This window comes from Polypterus senegalus, chromosome 2 (genome assembly GCF_016835505.1).
Source record: "Polypterus senegalus isolate Bchr_013 chromosome 2, ASM1683550v1, whole genome shotgun sequence".
In the NCBI taxonomy this organism is placed as follows: Eukaryota; Metazoa; Chordata; class Cladistia; order Polypteriformes; family Polypteridae; genus Polypterus; species Polypterus senegalus.
In genome coordinates, this window is record NC_053155.1 from 203115766 (window position 1) to 203131200 (window position 15435).

The following is a 15435-nucleotide window of genomic DNA, read 5'->3' on the forward strand; positions in this document are numbered from 1 at the left end:
GAGGTTCCACTTTATGTGCGTCTCGAGAACTGCAGGTCTGACATTGTGGTCAGCAACATAGGAATGCCACAGGGGACTGTACTTTCTCTGGTCCTGTTCAGCCTATATATATATCGGACTTCCAATACAATTCGGAGTCCTGCAACGTGCAAAAGTTGGCAGGAGGAGGAGTATAGGAACCTAATCAAGGACTTTGTTAAATGGTGCGACTCAAACCACTTACACCTGAACACCAGCAAAACCAAGGAGCTGGTGGTGGATTTTAGGAGTCCCAGGCCCCTCCTGGACCCCGTGATTATCAGAGGTGACTGTGTGCAGAGGGTACAGACCTATAAATACCTGGGAGTGCAGCTGGATGATAAATTGGACTGGACTGCCAATACTGATGCTCTGTGCAAGAGAGGACAGAGTCGACTATACGTCCTTAGAAGACTGGCATCCTTCAACATCTGCAATAAGATGCTGCAGATGTTCTATCAGACGATTGTGGTGAGTGCCCTCTTCTAGCGGTGGTGTGCTGGGGAGGCAGCATAAAGAAGAAGGGTGGAGAATCCACTGCATCCACTGAACAGTATCATCTCCAGACAGAGTAGCAGCTTCAGCAACAGACTGCTGTCACTGCCCTGATCCACTGACAGACTGAGGAGATCGTTCCTCCCCCACACTATGCGACTCTTCAGTTCCACCAGGGGGGGTAAACGTTAACATTATACAAAGTTATTGTCTGTTTTACCTGTATTTTTATCACTCTTTAATTTAATATTGTTTTTTATCAGTATGCTGCTGCTGGGGTATGTGAATATCCCCTTGGGATTAATAAAGTATCTATCTATCTATCTATCTGGTCAAAAAGCTGAAAATACCTGTCCTTCTGATTTCCTTATATACGGGTATTTGCATGTTTATGTCAATAGTCAATGTGGTGCTCTCTTGATAGCACATCATCTTAAAACAGTCATTGAAGAAATATCTAGTAACAAAATAACATAAAATTTTAAAACCTACCTAATCCATTTCACAGTTTCAGGGGTGTTTACCTAGCAGCACTTGGCTCAAAAGAGAACACAGCTCTGGACAAGGTGCCACATGATCACAGGGAACACTCATGGAAAGACCCACAGTTACATAGTTAAAGATGTGGGCAGAAAACCAGAGTACTCATAGGGTAACTCATTCAGACACAGGGAGAACTGAGGACTCCACATGAACCACATGCTGGATTTCAACCTAGGATTCTAGATCTATGAAGTAGTATTACAAAATAATAAACTGAAGCTATGTCCCTGATGTCCCTGTCACAAAATGACAGCAAAAATAAAAAAAAAATGAAACAAAGAACAAAACCAGTGTGTGAAAGAGATCTAATGCAGAGAGCCAATTTACCTATCTTAAGTACGTAAATCGCATATCCATCTGCAAAGAAAGCCACACTACTTTGTATGGCGTAATCAATCTGACACTGTTCCCCTCACTGAGGTGTCACCAGATGGATACATATTCCTTCATAAATCTAGAAATACTGGTCGAGGAGGAGGCCTTGGAATAATTTGTTGTGACAAAATGCAAATTGCTTCTAAATAGTTAGGCAACTTCAAATCCTTTGAGGCATTCATTTTAAATATTAAAACTTATTCCAACACAATTGTAGTGCTAGTCTACAGACCACCAGGGCTATATTCATTGTTCATGACTGAATTTGGCAAACTTTTATCTGATTAGGCTATAAATTATGATCACGTTGTGCTGATTGGGGATTTTATGTACACATTGATGTGGAAACCGACACTTTTAGCAAATGTTTTACTTATTTGTTAAATTTAGTAGGATTTTGTCAGATTGTAAAAGGTCCAACTCATAATCATAACCACACATTAGATTTAATTATAACTTACAAAGTTGAAAAAAAATTAAATATTACTCCATTAAATGAAGTTATTTCTGACCACTACTTGATTACGTTTGAGTTGGTTCTGCCATTACCGACACACTCACAGATTAAATCAAAGACAAAGACATCTACAGTAGATTGCAATTCTGCTTCAAAATTTATAGATACTTTAAGTAAATCAAGTGTAATTGTGGAAAACCATTTAGGTCAGTGAACTTCAAATGTAAACGTGAAGAACAATTTAGATCAGCTAACATCAAATTTTAATATGACCTTGAGAGATGCTCTGGACACAGTGGCTCCCCTTAAAACAAAAGTGATCAAAACACATAGAAACTCACCCTGGTTTAAACAGAACACTCAAGCTCAGTTGCAAAAACTGAACTGCAGATGGAGAACAACAGTGCTGCAGGTGTTTTTAAATTGAATGGACAGAGAGTGTTAAAAAATATAAAAAAGCTCTCTTTAAAGCTCGTTCAGACTACTATTCTAAAATTATAGATAATAATAGAAACCCTTGTTTGCTGTTTAGAACAGAGGACAATTTAATAAATGGGAATTCAAATCTACAGTGCAAAACACCAACAGACATTAGCAATACAGACTTTATTAACTTAATTAATGAAAAAATTAAATATATAAGATCCCAGATCTCAGCATCATATAGCAAACCCTGTCTCACATTGCATTCAACCCTTTAATTTGAAATTTTAATCCTGTAACAGAGCAGGAAGTCTTAAATTTAATTTCTAAAATGAAACCTACTACTTGTTCCATAGATCCAGTGCCAGCAAAACTAGTAAAACTCACAATGAATGTTCTTGCAGCACCTTATTCTTAGCATCATTAATAGTTCAGTACCTGATACATTAAAAGTGTCAGTCATCAAACCATTACTTAAAAAGTCAGACCTAGATCCACACATACTTAATAACTATAGACCCATATCAAAAATACTCTCTAAAATACTTGGAAAAAGTAGCGCAAATCAACTTCAGTCACATCTCACGTATCACAATTTATTTGAGAAATTCCAGTCTGGCTTCCACACTGGTCATAGTACAGAAACGGCACTAATGTCTGTTGTAAACCACATTCTGATATCCTCTGATGAAGGAAACTCCACTGTAATTATGTTGTTAGACTTAAGCGCAGCGTTTGACACCAGTAGATAGAATAGAATGGGACCATCCTATTTTACCACATAGGCTGGAAAATGACATTGGGCTTAGAGGCACTGTCCTTGGCTGGTTTAGTTCTTATTTATTGAATTGATTCCAGTATGTACAGAAATGTGCTGACCCACAAGGCTCAGTACTGGGATCTTTACTTTTTTCACTCTACATGCTTCCAATGGGATCTTCCATTAAAAAACATGTTAATTTTCACTCATACGCAGATGACACCCAGTTATACCTTTCTTTTAGACCAAATGACATTTCTTTGATGTTGTCTTTAATTAGTTGTATTAGTGAATTAAAGGAGTGGATGGATGAGAACTACTTGTCTTTAAACACAGATAAAACAGAGATGTTAATTATTGGAGGGAATGATGCTGATCACAACAATATGTCATTATTTAACTCAGTTGGAATCACCATTAATTTTAATGAATCAGAAAGCAATCTAAGCATCATCTTTAATTCCAACATGTCATTTAAAATGCACATTAAAAAATTGTCCAAAACATGTTTCATCCATCTTAAAAATTTTGGGAAATTAAAGCGTTTTCTAAATAAATGTGATACTGAGAAATTAATGCATGCTTTTATTTCTAGAAGGATTAACTATTGCAATGTGGCGTTCACTGAATGTTCAAATTCTTCTTTATACAGTTTCCAGTTAATCCAAAATGCAGTTGCAAGAATTATTGCAGAAACAAGAAAATACAAATGCATAACTCCCGTTTTTAAATCCTTCCATAGGCTCTCGGTTAAGTTAAGGGCAGATTTCCAAATCCTACTTTTAACATATTAAGCCTTAAATGGCCAAGGTACGGCTTACTTATCTGAATTTTTCATTACTTACAAACCAGAACGCACAATTAGATCTCAAGATGCTGGTCATCTTATGATTCCAAGGAATAATAACAGTGGGAGGTCATGGTTTTAGTTGCAGGGCCCCTTAACTGTGGAATGGTCTGCCTGCTACTATAAGAGATGCCCCTTCAGTCTCAGCTTTTAAATCCCAGCTAAAGACTCACTACTTCAGTTTAGCATACTCAGATTATAGTTGCTGATTAACTGTACATACTGCATCTCTGTGGTTAGTCATTAGCGCTAAACCATAAGTAATATGATAGTTATAATTTGTTACTAAGCCTCACCTATTCTGTTTCTCTTCTTGGTACTCAAATGTTGGTAATGTGCCATGATGGATGGATTAAAAGGCAGAAGTCTACATGACCATCATCATCAAGCCCTTCCGTGAGAACCCTAAATCCAAACAGGACTGTTTCATTTATGTTAGGTAGAATGCCCAGAGAGGACTGGGCAGTCTCATGGTCTGGAATGCCTACAGATTTTATTTTTTTCTCCAGCCATCTGGAGTTTTTTTTGTTTTTTCTGTCCCCCCTGGCCATTGGACCTTACTCTTATTCGATGTTAATTAATGTTGATTTATTTTGTTTTCTTATTGTGTCTTTTATTTTTCTATTTTTTATTATGTAAAGCACTTTGAGCTACTGTTTGTATGAAAATGTGCTATATAAATAAATGTTGTTGTTGTTGTTGTTACTACCTGTCTAAGGAAACGTCATCTCTAATGGAGGAGCTCTTAAATCATTGGGTAGAGGAATACTTTCATAAGATTGGCTGGCCCAGCTGTGGAATGGCCAGTAAGGGGGAGGCAGTTTATTGGCGGAGGTTTCCTGGACTCTGAATAAATCTGAATCCTATTATGTGATATTATCAACTCTTGCATTTTGCTGTGTACTTGTAATATTACTATTGTACTGTATTGAGGGTTATGTGTGTTCTGTTCTCTGTATTGTATTGACCCCCTTTTTTTGACACCCTACATGCACAACCTACCTAGAAAGGGGTCTCTTTCTGATCGATTTCTTCAATTTTTTTTCCTTAAGAGGGTTTTTTATTTTTTATTTTGGGAGAGTCTTCTCAGAGAGTCATGGCTGGGGGGATGTTTAAAGAAAGGGCCCTTTAAAGCCCATTGCAGCACTCCTTGTACAATTTTGGGCCATTCAAAAATAAATCGTATTGCATTTCTGAATTTCATCAAATGGAACAACCACTTTTCAGTGCCATTAAACACTGTGTGTGCATCCCTAAAATAGAGATTTTCATCACATAGATTAACTGATTCAAAAGCTGTTACGAACTAGTTGCCAGCCTGCCACTGACAAACATTGCAGCTTTAGTGAGTTGAGAGCATGGACAGTTAATGAAAAGGAGACAGAAGTAGGCCCTAATCAGCAAGGCTTCTCCACTGCTAGTCTGACTGTATGCAAGGATGAGTTTATATAAGCTGAAAGCAAAACCATGGGGTTCCTCATCATTTCCATTGAAAACCTGATCATACACAGTATGCACCACCACTGCATTAACACCAGTGACTAGAGACATCACAGCCTAATGGAATGTACCAAGAATTTTTTGAAATTCAAGATCCTGATAATTGTGCTTGGGATTAGATATAAAGGAAAGGAATATTAAGATTAGCAATATGAGTTACAAGATGGAAAATTAAGGGTCGTGTTCAAAGAATTGCTTCAAAGTAAAACTGAGAGAAAGCTGTGAGAAAACAAAATGGAAGACAATATAGAGAATACATTAAGCAAAATAGAGAACAAAATAAAAAAGTGTCTAGGGCTTACCTTTAGAATAAGAAAAAGAAGTTCTAAACACTTAGTGAAAAACTGGTACAAATGGTCGCTAATGCTGATAAAAGAATAACTGAATAACCTCTTTAGAGTCCATATGCAAAAGACTTCATAATAAATTGGTGGACTCTTAAATCCAGTGATCCTTTGAAATTTCCAGTAGTAATCTTTTCTAAAATTCTGGTTGAGGGCTTTAAAACAGAAATCAAAACTTAATGGTTATTCTATCCTGAAATCCACACACTGAGGGATAATACAGCAGTATGTGTCCTCCATAACAGTGCGTCAGCAGCAGATCCACTCACATAACAGTATGTCTGCAGCAGATCCCCTATAATAGTGTGTCATTCCTTGATGTTCTCAGCTATAATGCTCTCATAACAATAAAGGACACATTACTGACAGTTCTTTCATTACTGTATTTTTTTCATGCTACATACAAGGATGTCAAAGCAGAAAAGGCTGGCATTTAAAATTCCTTTTAAACTGGAAGTAGTAAAATATGCTAAGTAACATGGAAACAGAGCAACAAAGAGACATTTTGGGCCACCTCCAACTGAAAAAATGATAAGAGAGTGGAGGAAACAGGAGTATCAGCTGCAAAAAGTAGATAAAAGTAAGCACACTTTTCATGGGCATGCTGCAAAGTGGCCACAGCTAGATGTGGACATGAAAGAATGTATCACACGTCACCAGAATAATGGCTTCACAGTTTCTACAAAAATGATAATATATGAAGCCAAACGCATTGCTGTAGAGGAAGGCATTCAGGATTTTACTGGATCACCATCATGGTGCTACAGATTTATGAGGCAATGTGGCCTTGCTATGTGCACCAAAACTAGAATTGCACAAAAAATGGCAAAAGAATATGAATCTAAGATTCTGTCTTTTCATAAATTTGTAATTGATGCTAGGAAGAAAAATAATTTTGAAATTGGCCAGATTGGGAATATGGATGAAGTCCTGTTAACCTTTGATGTACCATCTAATAAGACTGTTAAATCTGAAAGGTGCCAAAACCATAACTGTGAAAACTTAAGGACATGAGAAAACACATTACACTGTTGTATCGTTCTGCTGTGCAGACGGCACCAAATTTCCACCGATGTTAATTTTCAAAAAGAAAAACTTTCCAAAAGAAGTGATTCCACAAGGAGTTGTCGTGCATGTTCATGAGAAAGGATGGATGGATGAAAATGTAATGAGAGTATGGGTTGAAAAAGTGTGGTCCAAACATCCTAGAGGGCTTCTGAAAAAGCTGTTTTATTAGTGCTCGACCAGTTTAGAGCACATATTAGCAAAACTACAGAAAAGAGCTTTAAAGAAGTGAAGACTCGTCTGGCTGTAATTCCTGGGGGTTTTACCAGCCAGTTGCAATCTCTCGACATTTCCATTAACAAACCATTTAAAGTCTTTATGCAAGAAGAGTGGAACAAATGGATGGGTGCTGGTAATCATAATCTGAAGAGACCCACTATCACTCAAGTTTGTGAATGGGTTACAACATCATGGCACTCAGGGAAGAACGAAACCGTTGCACGGTCATTCAAAAAATGTGGCATTAACAATGCCTTAGATGGAACTGAAGATAGTATCATATATGAAGATAGCGAAGAAAGTGATATCAGTGATTGTGAGCAACTGAGCTTCATAAATTCTGATACTAGCAATGAAGAGTTGTTGGGGTTTCCAGAAAACTAGAAGAGTGCTTGAACCTTAAAGTCTCTCTTTATTTGTTAATGACAGTGATAAGGGTTCTTAATACTGCTGTTGACTTTATATGGTTGAAATATTATTCTGCTATATTTAAATAAATATATCAGTACACCATTTGGCTCAGAATATTTTTTTCTTGTTTATCTCCTCTAAACATAGGTGCATCTTATGGTCAGGTGCGTCTTATAGTGGGAAAAATACAGTATATATATACAGTATACATAAGCATATATAATGTAATTGCTTCCTCTATTTTTTTAGTATTTTTGCCTTTTTAGAGACACATATCCCACTCCTTTTTTTATATTCTGCTTTTGTAATGTGATTTTATATGGATTTTGCAAAAATATTCAGGTATACTCAACTATACTTGCTTTTTATCTTTCTTTTATATGGAAACTTTACAGTTATTTAAAGTGTAAACTAGTAATTACTTTGCATAATGGCTAACATGATATTATTTGTTCAGCTTATTTTTTCATATATATTGTGACATTAACTGTGGGGGGTAGTGTTTGAAAACTTATAAATTTATAATCACTCAACAGTTTAATTGTGTGCTAAATGCAGACAGATCTCCAAAAACCTCCGTGCCAGTGCTAGGATATTTTACACCCTAGGCTAAGCTTATTAGTGCGCCAACAGACTGTTTGGTAGCTAACCCTTGTGGCTGGGTTTTCCCTCCATTATGACCTGCACCCTTGGCGAATTACTAATTTGCCTTAATGGCAGTGTTGGCCCTGAGAAAATGCAAATATACAGTAACTTCCAGAACTATGCAGGTATTTACTTAGTGTATTATACAGCATATCAAAGCCTCTCTGATCCTCAGACACTTCATATTCAGAACAGGTATTCAAGAATTAATTTTTTTATAGATAAGTTACTACTCTTTTTTAAACCATGAAAATACCAGGATATTGTTATCTTTTGAGCATGCTCCTGTATATTAGAAGAAATTATATATGTTTCATATAAAAATATATTGTAGACTAGAAAGACATCAGCATTGATTAACTTGGAATATGCTAGATCACCAAATAAGGAAAAAGGAGTTCCACAATGTGAATATATTGTTATGACTACAAAAGAAACAGAACAACTTAGATTTAAGTCACATCACCATTTTTATAAAAATGGGGAAATGGCCAGTAAGAGTTTAGCACAACACATACTGTATATTAGCAGGAAAGAGAACATTAATAGACAGTAACAATGCAACTGGCAATAAAACTAAAGGACTCAAAAAAATAACTAAAAGGAAAAAGAAAAACACATTTAGGGTCTATTATAAGTCCTCATATGTCTCATGGTGTAATGAGCATGGAAGGCAGAAGTGTTTGATTTTGAATTTAAAGTAGTTTGCCCTGCAACATGAACACAGTTGGTATCATAGATGCTTTGTGCCAGGCAAGCACTTATGGGAAGGAGAGCACTTATGGCATTGCAAGGCTCATATTTATATTTTTGGTCTAAATGTCTATTCCCTTTTTTATTTTTTTGAATGCTGTTGACCATATTGACAATGTCCCTCTCTTTCTCTGTGTAACTTTATATATATACATGTGTATGCTAATTATGTCCTCTTCCCTCCACATTGCTAAGAACACACCCTGTGAGGGCAACTGACTCCAGCCCTTCTGGTGCACTGCCTGTAAGTTCTCAGGCCACCAGAAGGAGGCAGAATTCTACAATTAGAGTATCCCACAGGACTGATTCATCCACACAAAAAGCCTTCACTTAAACCCTAAGTGGCAATCTACTTTTTGCTCTGATTTAATTTGTGTCAGTGTGCCTGTTCATTGTGTCTTTACACAAGAGTCTTTGAGAATTAAAACGGGATGACCGAGTTGGTGCCCCAACATTTATATTCTCCAGCATGTCATTTCTTGCTTATATACTGTATATATAAAACTCATATATTGAGTTACAATCACACATTTGGAAATTTTTTTTCATGTCTCCACAATTGGGACAGGCAAGGTTAATATTGAAAATCGACAGCATGTAACAGTGTAAGTCGAAATGACTATCTTTAGTATGTAGTAAATGTTGCAGCTCCTCTTTTAAATTAGTGTCGTTGTGCATGGCCTATCACATTTTTTTTTTAACATTCGATTAATAATGGATTCATGTAATTCACAATTCTTAATATCTTTGTTAATATTAATAACCCTTTAAATTATGTAAATGTTTTTGTCTTTCTTTAACATCTTTATAAATCAGCATATTTTCTCTGCTGTAATAGGTTATTTTTTAATTGGCAGTTCTTTATAGTTTTTACAAAAAAAAGTTTTGTTGTAATCATTTTACAGTTCACAATACAGTATATGGAAAAACAAAGCAAAAAACAGCAAAGACATGCTTTGCTGAAACTCTCCCTGGAAAAATGGTTTCCTTGAGGGAACACATAAGCATGTTGACTGCCATCTACGAGAATTTTCTATTCTTTGCACCAATTGCAAATTTATTTGAAAAAAAATGTAGAGAAATTAAATTTTTATTGTGAAATTTGCATGAAATTAGTATAAAACAATGGTGTCAAGAACAAACCTATCTATTGTCACTGTGGCAGTCAACATGATAAAAAATATGATGGTATAAAATTCATTATTTTTTGAGTCTTAAAATGAACTCTGTTTAAAAATGTAGTTTATTAACTGATTCAGAATTATGATTTGTTAGTAATGTGACCCTATTCGGATTCAGCGGGTTAGAAAATGGATGGATGGATGGATGGTAAATAATTTTGCTGATATAATGGCTGACTGCTGTAGACTTTTAATAAGCTCTACATTTATCAAGTTAGTTAAGCTTATAAAAGTGTTTTGCCTTATCCAGCACAGGATTTCTGAACATATCAACCCACTCACTATGGAATGAAAACCTTTAGATTTCACCAGTTTCCATAGCAATAAATTATATGAGCATTTGACCATAAATTACTTTGATATTAGCAAATTTGGAATATTCTTAAATAACAAAGTGTACATTGTATGCTTTTTACTTGTAAGGAATCCAGTATCGTTTGACTGGAAACTAAAAGAATGCAGCTTCATGGTGCGACATTATACAATTCAGCCAACTTGCTTCTGTGTGCTTTGTGTTTCAGAACCTTGTGCCAGAACAAAAAAGAAAAAACAGCAGTTAGTCTGAATAGATAAAGGGAGATTGAATGTAAACAAAATGAAAACTAAAAAGACAGAACCATAAAGAGGCAGTGCTGAGATTTCAAAATAAAAATATTCAAAAGCACATTTAGTTGAAACCATGCACTGCAAAGGGTTAGCTTTCCATTATAGACCAGAAAAGCTGACAATCTCGGCCATGCCCCCCTTTACTCAGTGGTTGTATGGCTGCATGTGATATCATTGTCACATGCTGAAATTGGTCATGATATTACGACCAGCTATACAACTATTGTGTACCCTAGAGAACATTCAAAGATTTTTCTTTCTGCCGTTGATCGAAGTAGGATCACATTAATAAAAATATGTCTAATACTTTTCTTAAGCTGTTTTACACAACATCAGTAAAATGCAAATTTTATCCTGACAATGTTCCTATATCCCTGAAGCTTTCAATTCTAAAATGTATCCTATTTTATTCTGAACCTGTGGCGCCCCTTCAAGTTTCACATATTGTATTTTCTGAATCTTCTTCATCCAGAATTTGAGGAGCTGGATCTCATTCAGGCAGAAATAAGTACAGAAAAACCATCCATCTCAGTGCACATTCAAAAACACATCTGCTGTGACCATCTGTCTTCAGACAGAGAGAGAGAAGCAGAGTACCTAAAGAAAACACAGTTTTTGTTTGTTGTGTAAAACTGTTACTTGAACTCACTCTGTTCTTGCAACATAAGTTGAACTAGTCAGATGCTGCTATACATGGTTCTGTTTAAACATCTTCATCCCATTAAATTGTGTTCCTCTTCTTTTAAGAGGCATATGTTTCTTTACAAGATGTGGTAGAGACATATCTTAGCCATGTTATTCATGAACACAGCCTAATGTTAACAGTTATATTTAAATCACACCTACCTCTACATAAAAATCTCACCTCACTGTACTGTAGCACAGGGGTGTCAAACTCCAGTCCAGGGCCGCAGTGGCTGCAGGTTTTCATTCTAACCATCTTCTTAATTAGTGACCAGTTTCTGCTGCTGATTACTTCTTTTAATTAACTTGACTCAGGCCCTTTAGTTGTTTCTTTTTCCTTAATTAGCAGCCAAACAATAATGAGACAAAAAACAAGCCGCCACATCACAGAATATCTGAAAATAAAGAAAGGTGAAGGTCTCAGTAAGGTTGATCTCTCAACTCACCAAAACACTTGACGATGTTCTTATGAAAAACAGAAAATCAACAGTTTTGGAAATGTCAGCTGTGGCAGAATGAGAGCAACAACAAGCCATGGAATTAAATAACGAGTTTAATTAACAGCAAGAATTGGCTCCTTATTAAGAAACTGGTTGGAGTTTGAAGCCCAAGTTTAGCTGGTCATCTATTGGCTTGTTTCACGTCTCATTTCTGTTTGGCTGCAATTTAATGAGGAAATGAATCAATTCAGAGGACTGAATCCTTCTAACAGGGCTATTAAAATGTGAATTAGAGGTGAAAACAGGTCACTGATTAGGAAAAAGGTTAGAATGAAAACCTGTAGCCACTGCGGCCCTCCAGGCCTGGAGTTCAACACCTGTGCTGTAGCATATAAAAACGTTGACGCAAGCTTCAGTGTTAATTAACTAAAAATACAAAACTTGTTAGAAGAAGATAGAACTGTTTCTTTTGAGAACTTAAGCAAGTAATCGTGCTGTATCAAGAAACGGTCTAAAACTGAACTTACAACATCTCCATGTATGATAGTATAGTAATGACAGTGCCTTTTCTTATGGCTTAATAAGAAAATAAACCGGGGCTGCTTTTAAGAGACTGAGAAAATTCTCAGTGATGGTCAATCATAACAGGGGTCAAAGTGACCCAGGAAGTCTTTTTAAATGGATGATGGAATAAACAGATTTTGGTATTTAAGTCCTGTGGTGGGTTGGCACCCTGCCCAGGATTGGTTCCTGCCTTGTGCCCTGTGTTGGCTGGGATTGGCTCCAGCAGACCCCCGTGACCCTATTTGGATTCAGCGGGTTAGACAATGGATGGATGGATGGTATTTAAGGAAAAAATCCCTTCAGTACCAGTCAAGAGATCCAATCTGATATCTACTTCAAAAGCTTCTGGAAAAATTACGTTTGAAGTTATCATTTACACTTGTTATGCTGAGGGATGGGAGATGCGTTTCTGAAGCCCTTCATTTTAAGGCTTTTCAGCAGGTTTGCTTGAAGACTACATTAATCTGCTTTACTGGCAAGCCGTTTCCCTATAAACTGCTGTAGAAACATTGATCAAGGGTGCTGTATTGGGCAATCGTGATTTGGATGGTACCAGAGGGACTTACTATTATTTTGTTAATGTTGTTGTGTATTTTATTTTTTTCATATTGTGAAATTGTTATGACTGACTAGGCGTATATAAAATGCAAAGTTCGATTTGCCAGATTTAAACTCATCTTACAAGCATAGCACAGAAAGTTTGACTCCTTCTTATTGAATACCCAGTCACCATATTAATTATGTGTAATAGGCCTAGGCATTGTATTTTTAGTCCATCATCACTACCACAGTCAAGACTTAATCTTATATTTTCTATAACTACACACCTTGCCATTATCACCTGTCTTCTGGGATAATACAGTTCTGACTCAATTGTCTTCCTTAACAAATTAAGCTGTTAGAATCTTTAATCAGACCTAACACAGTAATCATATTTCTATGAAATCAATTACACTGAGAAACTATTACATTCGGATTCATCTGCAAAACACTGGTATTAGCACAATTATGTCAGCATCCAAGAATACCTGCATGTGGTACTTAATTTTTCATGATGGTATTCAAGCTGTCCAAGGATTATACTATAAAACTAACTTACTCTCAGAACTAGTTTCTCCATTCTCAATGCTCAATTGATCCTTCTGTTACCATAGTGGAAAATTCTACAGTTTTGATAAGCTGTCTTTTCAAACTCCTCCTGGTGTCTATCAATGCCATGCATACCTTTTTATTTATTTTTTTGTCAGTTTTATTGAGGTTATTTTTCCTGAATTACTATATGTTTATTCTAATCACTGCATGGTGACACTGTTTACTATACTGTAAATATAACAAAATTTACTAGTTACTGACTGGTTTAAGAAAAATACAAAAAACAGTTCACATACTTTCACCAAAGAAAACCTGAGGTGTAACATAATATGTACGATCTAATACAGCAGATTTCAGTAAAGTGGAAAATTCTAAAGGTAAACTATAAAGTTCAAATCACTTGCTTGTTCTTTACATATTGGGCAATCCAAAAAAAGCCATCAGAGTGTCTCAATCTGTTCCTTATACAGTAGCTCCAAGAAACTGGTTTGATTATTTATCAGGATGATCACTGTTTGTGCAAAGTCTACACATTCTTTTTGTAATTAAGTAATATGTTTTTGGGTAGTCTGGTTTTCCTCCGACATTTCAAAAACATAGATAGTACAATGTTTAGTGAGTACAGATGGCCCTGTGTGAGTTAATGTGGACATGAACATGAGTATATCCAGTTCTGGACTATTTGTGCTCAATAGTGTTGTTTTCCACAGTCAGCTCAGTGGATCTGTAGATATCTGTTTACGTGAAAAGTAATAATAATTAGTGGCTGATTCTAGAAGTTGTGTATTGTACTGTGTTAGCCATTATGGATGTAAAGAAAAGTCAAGCATCTTGCCTGAAGAAGGGGCCTGGGTTGCCTCGAAAGCTTGCATATTGTAATCTTTTTTAGTTAGCCAATAAAGGTTTGATTCTAGAAAGGAGTATTACTGTGCAATATGGCTAAGGTAAGTCAGGATCTGTGGAAACAGAACTAATTCCATTTCAGAAAAACCTGGATTTTGCCAAATATACCGTATGTCTAAAAGAATCAAGAAGTGTTTATCTTTAAAGAAAACCTTCTACTGAAGGGATAGAGGATGGGCAATGAAAAGTGCAACAAGAACAACACAGAAAGAGAGAAGGACAGAAATGAGTTATTATGCAAAAGAAAGGCAGTGTTTTGGAATGAATGAGAAAATCAGTGACATTAGAAAGAAAAACATTTGTAAAAGAAGGATATAGTAATACAGGAATAAGCGTGGCCGATAAGATCAGAGTGAGAGAGAGGAAGGGGATTTCATCTGGAAAAAAAACTGGTAAACTCACAAATGTTTAAAAGAAGAAGGGGAGAGAAGCTTGTCTGTTTCTTAGGGTGAAGGATTTGGTGGATGATCTTAAGTAACATATTTGTATCGCTTCCCTGATCCTGATAAGGTTAAAGATGCAGTAATGCTTCTTACACTACCAGCAGTAAGTGATTTTTTATAGGCTTAGTAAATAAGCAAACCAAATAATATAATAGTGGGAAGAGTTTTATTATGAATTTAGAATGTTTTACTTCAGGGTAAGTTTATATATTCCATTATTTCATATTCATTATGATTTAGGTGTATCAAGGTTGACACCTAACAATATAAATTTTGGTCAAGTAAACATTAGGCTTTTCATTATTCATTTCATTAAATTTCCCAATCCGCTTATTCTTATTAACCGTCACAAAGGGCTAGAACCTGTCCTGGAAGGATCTGCCACAAGAAAGAAACTGAAAATGTATGGGTTGCAGGGCACAAGAAGGTATTTGTAATGAATACTGGGAGGTGGCCAGTTAATGACATTTTTTAGAAGCCAAAAAGTAATTGAGGGACTGGCAAAAAAAGAGTTAAAAGAAAATGCATGTGAAATTCAATTATAAGAACAAGACAACAAAGACTCATGGTTGAGAAACGTAGCAAAATTTCCTAACAGGAATACTTTTCTTATATTTCTGGATAAAATCTGTGACAAAGGACAGCCTTGGCGAAGTCCCATATCCAC